General features: G+C 35.4%; 1 pseudogene; it reads left to right on the top strand.

Annotated features, from left to right (window-relative positions):
- Positions 1-7,931: 7,931 nt before the first annotated feature.
- On the top strand, positions 7,932-8,909 carry LOC147380142 (olfactory receptor 5AC1-like; annotated as a pseudogene).
- The last annotated feature ends 371 nt before the right edge of the window (positions 8,910-9,280 follow it).

Below are 9,280 nucleotides of genomic sequence, written 5' to 3'. Positions count from 1 at the left end.
ATATTTATCAGGAAAACATTCATAGTCTTTCCTTTTTACTCTCCATTTACATAAAGTATAATAACTGGACCTGGGTTTTGCACATAGGGACCAGCTAAGATGGAGAGGGAAATGGCAACCCACTCCAGTGCTCTTGCCTAGAGAATTCCATGGACAGAGGAGCCTGGAGGGCTGCAGTCCATGGGGTCGCAAAAGAGTTGGACACGACTGAGCGACTACCACACACACACACACACCCCCCACAGCTAATAAGTTTTTAATTCGATTAATAATAATATTTAGACTAGATATGCTTGCCTTAGTTATAAGTGAACCTAGGTTCTAAAAATAACTGATGAATAGGGTAAGATATTACTTACTTGTTGTGAATGAAACTGCAGTTCCCAAATCGCTAAGCTTGAAATATGTATAAGCTTTTCTATTTCCAGATATAATATTTAAAAATTTTATGAACTTATATTCTATTAAAGAAAGATTCAAGTCCATGTGAAATTTCTATTAAAAAGTATGCGTGTCCTCCAAAATAATTCTTGAGCATATAATTTTTTAAAACCCTCTCTTTTGTTAATATTTGGAGAAGGAAATGGCAACCCAGTCCAGTATTCTTGTCTGGGAAATCCCATGGATGGAGGAGCCTGGCGGGCTACAATCCATGGGATTGCAAGAGACTGACATGACTTAGTGACTAAACTACTAAAAAATAATGAATCTTGAGGCAGTTAAATGAAAATTTCTAATGGTTTTAATAGTAATTTTACAAATTAAGTTAGTTTGTATCACATTCCTAAAAGGGTATGAAAATTAAAAAATACTTAAAATAATTAATTTTCTTGTAATATGATTAAAAGTTCTGAGTTTTCAAAAACTCCTTAATTTATTAAATAATCTTACTGAGTTTCTTTTCCTGATTGACTACTGATTGAATTATATACTGATTGAGTGTGTGTGTGTGTGTGTGTGTGTGTGTGTTTGTATCAGGAATTGGCAGCTACACGAATTGGGATGTATACTTGATCAAATCATAGTTACATAATTTAAATGGATTTTTTCCTTACAAAAACTATGCATAGTTTCCATCTGGCCCTTTTGCCCCTTGCCTCCTAACTTTATAACATTTGGCCTTGTGAATACCCTAGTGAAAAATAAAGGAAATGATATCCCCATGAACAGGACACATTCTCCTGACCCCTAGTCTATTAATTGATTTGAGCAAATAAACAATAATTTGTGGGTCAGATACCCCAAAGCCCCAGGAGGGCAGACTGCCTTCAGCACAGTGTGTTTAGGATTTGTTTAATCAGACCCTTGATCCTGTGGTGCATCTGAGTTCTGACCCTGTTGTGAAGACTCATTCTAAGCAGGTTGCTCTCTGTGGATGCAGAAGCTCTGTAGGAGTTCCTGTCTCCATCTCTTCATAGTCAAAGCCAGTGGCAAAGCTTTCTTTTTATTATGTGCCACATAGATGGTTTAGGCTTGGCCATTATGCAATTGCTATATGTCAATAGATAGTCATTGACATATCTATTGGTTGGTTTGAAATCCACATAATACCTATATACCGTGAGAACTGGGGCATTTCAGGTAATGCTCAATCCAGTTTACAGCCTATCATAAAAAGGAATAACTTTTGATGTGTCAGACCCTGTTGATAACAAGTGACAGAAGCAGTAAATGAATAAATGCCATCAACTAGGTCTTGAATATTTTCTTCTTCCTCACCCAGAGAGTACAGATTATGGTTCTCACTCTTGGTTATCAACCCAAACCAAGCAAATTAGAATCTGTAGGAGGCGTTCTCAGGCACTGGTAGTTTTACAAACCTCTCCAAGTGATTCTAACGTACAGCCAATGTTGATAATGACTGGAAACAACTGTGAAACTTAACAAGTTTTCCATGAAGATAGATGATTAGCAATTCACAAAAAGCTAACTGTAATTATCCCCTAAGAAATTCTTTTCTTGCCTTATTAGAGTCTCATATTTAAGCAGGTACTTAATTTTAGTTGGACAGCTCTCCATTTTCTGTCCATATTATATGGTATTAAAATCAATCTGCTGAATATCAGCTGAACTATTATAAAATGTCTACTAGGTATTTAATTTATATAGTTGGAGCATATAGCCTGTATATAATATTTAATTTGGTCACTTAAGCAGAAGAGGAGACAATAATATAGAGATTTTTCACTTGAGTTTGTCATTATCAAACTTAGATGAGCGTGAGCCCACAGCTGTTGGAGTCAGCAAATCATTGGTGGGCTGGGCCTTAGGTTTTTCTTTTTTTTTAAATTTTTTAATTTATTTTTATTTTTTATTTATTTTTAAACTTTACAAAATTTTATTAGTTTTGCCAAATATCAAAATGAATCCACCACAGGTATACATGTGTTCCTCATCCTGAACCCTCCTCCCTCCTTCCTCCCCATACCATCCCTCTGGGTCATCCCAGTGCACTAGCCCCAAGCATCCAGTATCATGCATTGAACCTGGACTGGCAACTCGTTTCATACATGATATTTTACATGTTTCAATGCCATTCTCCCAAATCTTCCCACCCTCTCCCTCTCCCACAGAGTCCATAAGACGGTTCTATACATCAGTGTCTCTTTTGCTGTCTCGTACACAGGGTTATTGTTACCATCTTTCTAAATTCCATATATATGCGTTAGTATAGGTTTTTCAATATTCAGAAGATTCTCAGGTGATTCTGATGCATCTGTAGGCATTGGACCACATTTTGAAGGTCAAAGGACTAATATTGCTCAAGCATCCATGGCCAGCAAGTTGGAGTCTGAATTCTGATTTCTTCCTAATAGGAAAGCCTACCTACTATGGCCTGAATGTGTGTATCACCTCGGCACACATATACTGAAAATTCAAGCCCCAAAGATGATAGCTTCCCTGGTGGCTCAGAAGGCAAAGAATCTGCCTGCAATGCAGGGGACCCAGGTTTGATCCCTGGGTAGGAAGATCCTTTGGAGAAGAGAATGACTACCCACTCCTTTATTGTTACCTGGAGAATTCCATGGACAGAAGAGCCTGGCAGGCTATTGCCATGGGGTCACAAAGAATCAGACACAACTGAGTGACTTTCACTATTCACTCACCAAAGATGATGGTAGGGCTTTGGGGAGTTGCTTAATCCATGCAGTGGAACCACATGAATGGGATGAGTGGAGTGTCATGTGGTGGAGTCTCATAAATGGGATGAGAGTCTTATATAAGGGGTTTCAGAGAGATCCCTACTTTTATTCTTCATGTGAGGACACAGTGAGAACATGTAGGCGATGAACCAGGGAAAGGGTCTTCACCAGAATTAGGTCATTTTGGCACCTTGATTTGGACTTCCCAGCCTCCAGAAATGTGAGAAATAAATTTATGTTGTTCCTAAACTATCCAGTCTAGTGAATATGCTTTTATGGCAGCCCAAATGGGCTAACACATGACATCATATTTAATTATTACTTCAAGACTTTCAAAGTGTGTTCATCTGAATCATCTTAATTGATAATGAGGTGGTATTTCCTCCATTTACAAATCAGGCAGCCTGGAGCAGTGGAAAAGCACAGGTTGTCAACTCAGAAGAACTATTTTTTTTTCCCTGAATCTCAAATGAGGCTAAAAGTGATCACAAGAACCTCCATTATATTTGCTAATGCATAGAGTGAATAAAGAATGTTTGAGGCTAACTCAGTAGACAGTGCCTTAATTTCTTCATGTGTACAATGAGTATAATAATATGTACTTGTGATGTCTCCATACATAGGAAATCCTAAAGATGCAGTCAGAAAACTACTAGAGCTAATCAACAGATTTAGTGAAGTTGCCGGATACATGATCAATACAGAGAAATCACTTGCTTTCCTATATACTAACAATGAAAGATTGGAAAGAGAAATTAAGGAAAGACTCCCACTCACCACTGCAACAAAAAGAATAGAGTACTAGGAATAAACCTACCTAAGGAGACAAAAGGGCTGTATGCAGAAAACTATAGGACACTGGTGAAAGAAATCAAAGATGACCCAAATGTAGAGATACACCATGGTCTTGGGTTGGAAGAATCAATACTGTGAAAATGACTATACTACCCAAAGCAATCTACAGATTCAGTGCAATACTATCAAAATACCAATGGCATTTTTCACAGAACTAGAGCAAAAATCTTAAAATTTGTATGGAAACACAAAAGATCCCAAATAACCAAAGCAATATTGAGAAAGAAAAACAGAGCTGGAGGAATCAACCTTTCTGACTTTAAAATATACTACATAGCTACAGTAAACAAATTTTTATTGATCTCAGAAGTTGTACATGTCTGCCAAGTACATATAAGTCTGGCATATATCTTGCCAAGCTTAACATGAATATGATTATGTGACTATTATGTGTATTCATAATTACAGCTTTTGATGATGATGTAGCCAAGGAAACAGCCCAAAAGTTTTCAAACTAATAAGAAAATAGGAGTCATATATCATTCAACTGAAGTTATTTTTGAAAAGTTATATGTAGCACACTCATAATATTATTTACATATAGAAATGTTTATATAAATTATGTTTATATAAATGTATATATAGCTTCTGCGTATAATTGTACATAAAAACCCAAAAGATAGCTGCAATGATCAGTGATTAGTGAAATTAGAAGAATTTTTTTCCTCTGTACTTTCTACATTTTCCATTTTTTTCTACAATTAAACAGTGATTCTTTTGTTTTTAAAAGAAAGAAATGGGCTATAAAAGTAATAGTTTAAGAACAATATGTTTGTAATGATTTGTTGATTAGTGTATAATGCCTGGTAGGCTGGTTGTATTCTATAGGGAATTTTTTGATGGCTTTGGGGGAACTTCAATATTGTCTTCACTAACAGATTTTAAGATGGAAGATATAAATACCTTTTTCTTCAAAGTGCATTTTTGAAGGAAATTAATTGCGGATGAATATTTGTTTTGACATCTTTGTTCTTATACACTGAGCTGTTCATGAAAGTCTATATTTCTTTGTATCTTCTTATAGGAATTAGGTGAAAACACAATGCTATTATTGTCATTATTCTTTCCATAAAAAGTGTAGAACAAATTTACTTTTAGTACCTAGAGTCTCTCATTAGCTGTCAAAATATTTAAAATTCTTTTCAGATTGTTTTTCTACCAAATAGAACAGAAAGTAACTCTAAACTGAATAAATATACATTATATTCTCTAAACCCTATGGATACAAAGCTATATACTTGGAGAATGAAGACTTGAATTCATGCTATTACATATAGAGTTCTTAACCACTATGCTATGCTACTTACTAAATAGCAAAGAGGACTCTTAGTTTCATAAGCTGTGGGCCTATTTTCCTTAGAAAATTCAGTGCACTATTGATGAGAATCTTAAAATGAGGTCATAAAGTGCATACTCATTTAATAATTCAGAAGCAGAAAATTAGCTTCAGAAAATTGGTTACGTTTTTGTGAAAATTTTCTTTTCCAGAATAATGGGCCATAGAACGAATCTATTTAATATTTTTATCTGTAAAAGTGGAATTCATTCTGGCCTTTACTGTAGTTTCACAGAATCTGAAGATTTTCCAACAGTGAAGAATCATAGGGTTATGGAGCTGTTAGGACGTCTATGTCTTTGACTTCATCCTGGTTCTTGTTTACTTTGTACTTCTCTGGAAATAGGCAGAAAGATGGAGTTGACCACATCTGCCCGGAGACACATCTTATATTCGAGGCAGAGTGTAAAACAGGATAATATGCTCCTTTCAGTGATTTGACAGCAGTGTGCTTACTTAATAATCACTGCCAATTTAACCAACTCTCTGTACTTTTGTCTAATATTAATCCCCAACCATCTCTTTTCCTATTCTCTATGAAGATGTAGAAGGACTTTTTCTTAACATAGCCTCTCTTTTCAAAGGGAAAAACAACTTCTAGATCCCTTTCCGTAGAAAATATCCCAATTCTTATCTATACTTACGGTTCAAAGATTAATCGTGTCAAAACTGAAGTTTTCACAAAATCTGTATTTCTTAAATTTCCCACGTGGTGTCCTCTCTTTGAATTATAAAGTAGGCACTTTAAGAAAACATTTTAGGCCAGCAGAGACTTGGCAGTGAAATCTTCAACAACCTTGTACAGAATTGGTGACTAGGTTAAAGAAATAAAAATCTGCATTGGAATGACTCCTGCTTGGCTGAGTCATTGAAGAGCAGGGAGTTGTGAATCCAATAACTCTGAGTACTCCCTTGCAGGGTTATGTACTTAGATCAGCTGTTTTTAAATGGGTAGACCCTGCAGCAGGGATTTGGGTATACAAAACACATTTTATGTTCAGAATTCTTCATAATTTGTCATTGATGAAATGAATTGTGATGATATAGACTTAGGTTTACCCCCTGGGTTTCCACAGGAACCAGCCTTCTCACTTGCTTCCCACGATTATAAAACTCATGTATAACTTCATGTTAGTGGTTTCCTATTAATGTTGTTGATCTTTTTCCTTATTTGATTTGGATTTAAACAACATTTATAATTTTTACTACTTAAATTGAAGCAGCTCCAAAACACAGGCTAATCTTTTTGACTATAGTGTCTTCTGTAATGCTTTCATCCACTCTGATTTTGAAATTTCCAGTTCTTATCTCAAACACAGCAGGAAAAAAAAATGCTACAATTGTTTTAGTATTACGAGCCTCTGATATAGTAGAAACATTCTCGGTTAACTTCATGATAATTGTTTACTTGGCATGTTTAACAACGTCTCTTAGATCCTTTTCAAATCTGCAGATGAGCGTCTAGTGTCAGGTTTCTTTTTCTTCTTAAAAGATGGGTTATTTCAGCATCTTAGTGTAATACCTGAGTTAGAGGTTCTATATTTTAAAAGATGGGTTATTTCAGCATCTTAGTGTGATACCTGAGTTAGAGGTTCTATATTTGACTGAACCAAGAATGATGATGTTCTAGGTTAGGAGCAATAAAAATGTTTGATGATGGACTTAATGATTATGATCATGTATGGGAGTTTATTGGATAAAATTAACAAGAATATATTTAAAATTTGAGTGGTTTTGATGAATATATCATCAAAAGAGTCTGTTAGGAATATGGGGTAATTTCATGAATATGTGATCAAACAACAAAATGATAATGGATAGAAATCAGCAGAAGTGGGATTTTAACTTATTCATGTCTTAGGACGAAAAAAACATATATATGTGATAGATAGGCTATATAAAGGTATAACCTACTTTTTGGTTCAGTAGAAAATACATGGAAGAGTTTTGTTTGAAACAATGAAAAAATTTTTGAACCAGTCTGAATTTTTAGAGATTTTAGTATAAAATGCATAATGTACTTTTAATTCTGTACAAAGTTTCAGTGTTAATACAATACATTCAGTATTGTATTTTAATACAATAAATACAAAAATACAATAAATATGTTTTAAGATTGTATTAAAATGTATTTTAATACAATAAATACAAAATTTGATACAATAAATACAAAAATACAATAAATACGTTTTAAGATATTTATGAGTGACAAGTTATGGACTAAGTTAACTGGTGTTTATAGCCTCCTCCATAAACCTTTAAGTACATATATACATATATATATACACACACACATATATATTTGTGTATATATATGTGTGTGTATATATACATATATATACTTATACATATATGTATATATGCACCTTTAAAAAAGACTTTGCTTCTGAAAATTATTTATAGTATTTATCACATCATGTAGTTGTTCAGTCATGTTCAATTCATAATATTCTGAAGTGTGTTTTAGAAAAAAGAGACACTACTTCAGTCAGAGCATCAGAAACAGAGGAAGACATTACCATCCAATACATGTTTTCATGAATATTGATAAATTTTCTGATTTCAATTCTCCATTGCAGTGATCAGCCTGAGTGGGTATGATGGAGGCAAACACGACTCTGGTGATGGAAATTGTTCTCACAGGACTCACAGATGGGAGACAGCTGCAGGAAGGGCTGCAGGTCCCCCTGTTCCTGGTGTTCCTGGTCATCTACCTCACCACCATGGTGGGCAACCTTGGACTGATTTTTCTCATCTGGAAGGACCCCCATATTCACACCCCCATGTACTCATTCCTGGGCAGCTTGGCCTTTGCAGATGCTTGCTCTTCATCTTCTGTGACTCCCAAGATACTTACGAATTTTTTATCTAAGGATCACATATCCTTCATTGAATGCATCACCCAGTTCTATATTTTTGCTGTCAGTGCCACCACAGAAAATTTCCTCCTGGTAGTGATGGCCTATGACTGCTATGCAGCCATATGCAACCCCTTACTTTACCCAGTGGTGATGTCCAACAGACTCTGCACTTGGTTGATAAGTGCATCATATGCAATTGGTTTTCTGCATCCTATAATTCATATAGGATTATTACTTAGATTAACTTTCTGCAGGTCCAACATAATACATCACTGCTTCTGTGAAATCTTGCCACTTTTTACAATTTCTTGCACTGATCCATCTATTAATGCTTTGGTGCTTTTTATTTCTGCTTCTTTTATACAGGCTTTTATTTTTATTACCATTATAGTTTCTTACACCTTTGTCCTCTTTGCCACCCTGAAAAAGACGTCAGAAAACGGAACGAGTAAAGCCTTCTCCACGTGCAGTGCCCATCTTCTTTATGTTTTCTTGTTCTATGGGACTCTCTTCTTCATGTATGTGCGTCCTGGGTCTGGCCCTGATCAGTATTAGGATAAAATGTATTCACTGTTCTACATGATTATAATTCCCCTGCTAAACCCCTTTATTTATAGCCTAAGAAACAAAGAACTTTTACTTGCATGTAGAAAAATGATAAATAAATATTTATTAGGATATCTTTTATTATCCTTTACTTTTTCATCCTTTTAAATAAAGCATAATGCATGGCCATGGATTTTCACATAGTAGGGACTGAATGAATAGTTGTTAAATGCATTAATAATATTTATACTAGCTATACTTGTCTTCAGTTCAGTTCAGTTCAGTCGCTCAGTCGTATCTGACTCTTTGCGACCCCATGAATCACAGCACGCCAGGCCTCCCGGTCCATCACAAACTCCCGGAGTTCACCCAGACTCATGTCCATTGAGTCAGTGATGCCATCCAGCCATCTCATCCTCTGTCATCCCCTTCTCCTCCTGCTGCCAACCCCTCCCGGCATCAGAGTCTTTTCCAATGAGTCAACTCTTCACATGAGGTGGCCAAAGTACTAGAGTTTCAGCTTTAGTATCATTCCCTCC

This window comes from Bos grunniens, chromosome 1 (assembly GCF_055505025.1).
Source record: "Bos grunniens cultivar Pamir isolate PY7600 chromosome 1, Bosgru_T2T1.0, whole genome shotgun sequence".
In the NCBI taxonomy this organism is placed as follows: domain Eukaryota; kingdom Metazoa; phylum Chordata; class Mammalia; order Artiodactyla; family Bovidae; genus Bos; species Bos grunniens.
Note: the sequence above shows the minus strand (reverse complement) of the source record. Positions and strands in the feature narration are given on the sequence as shown.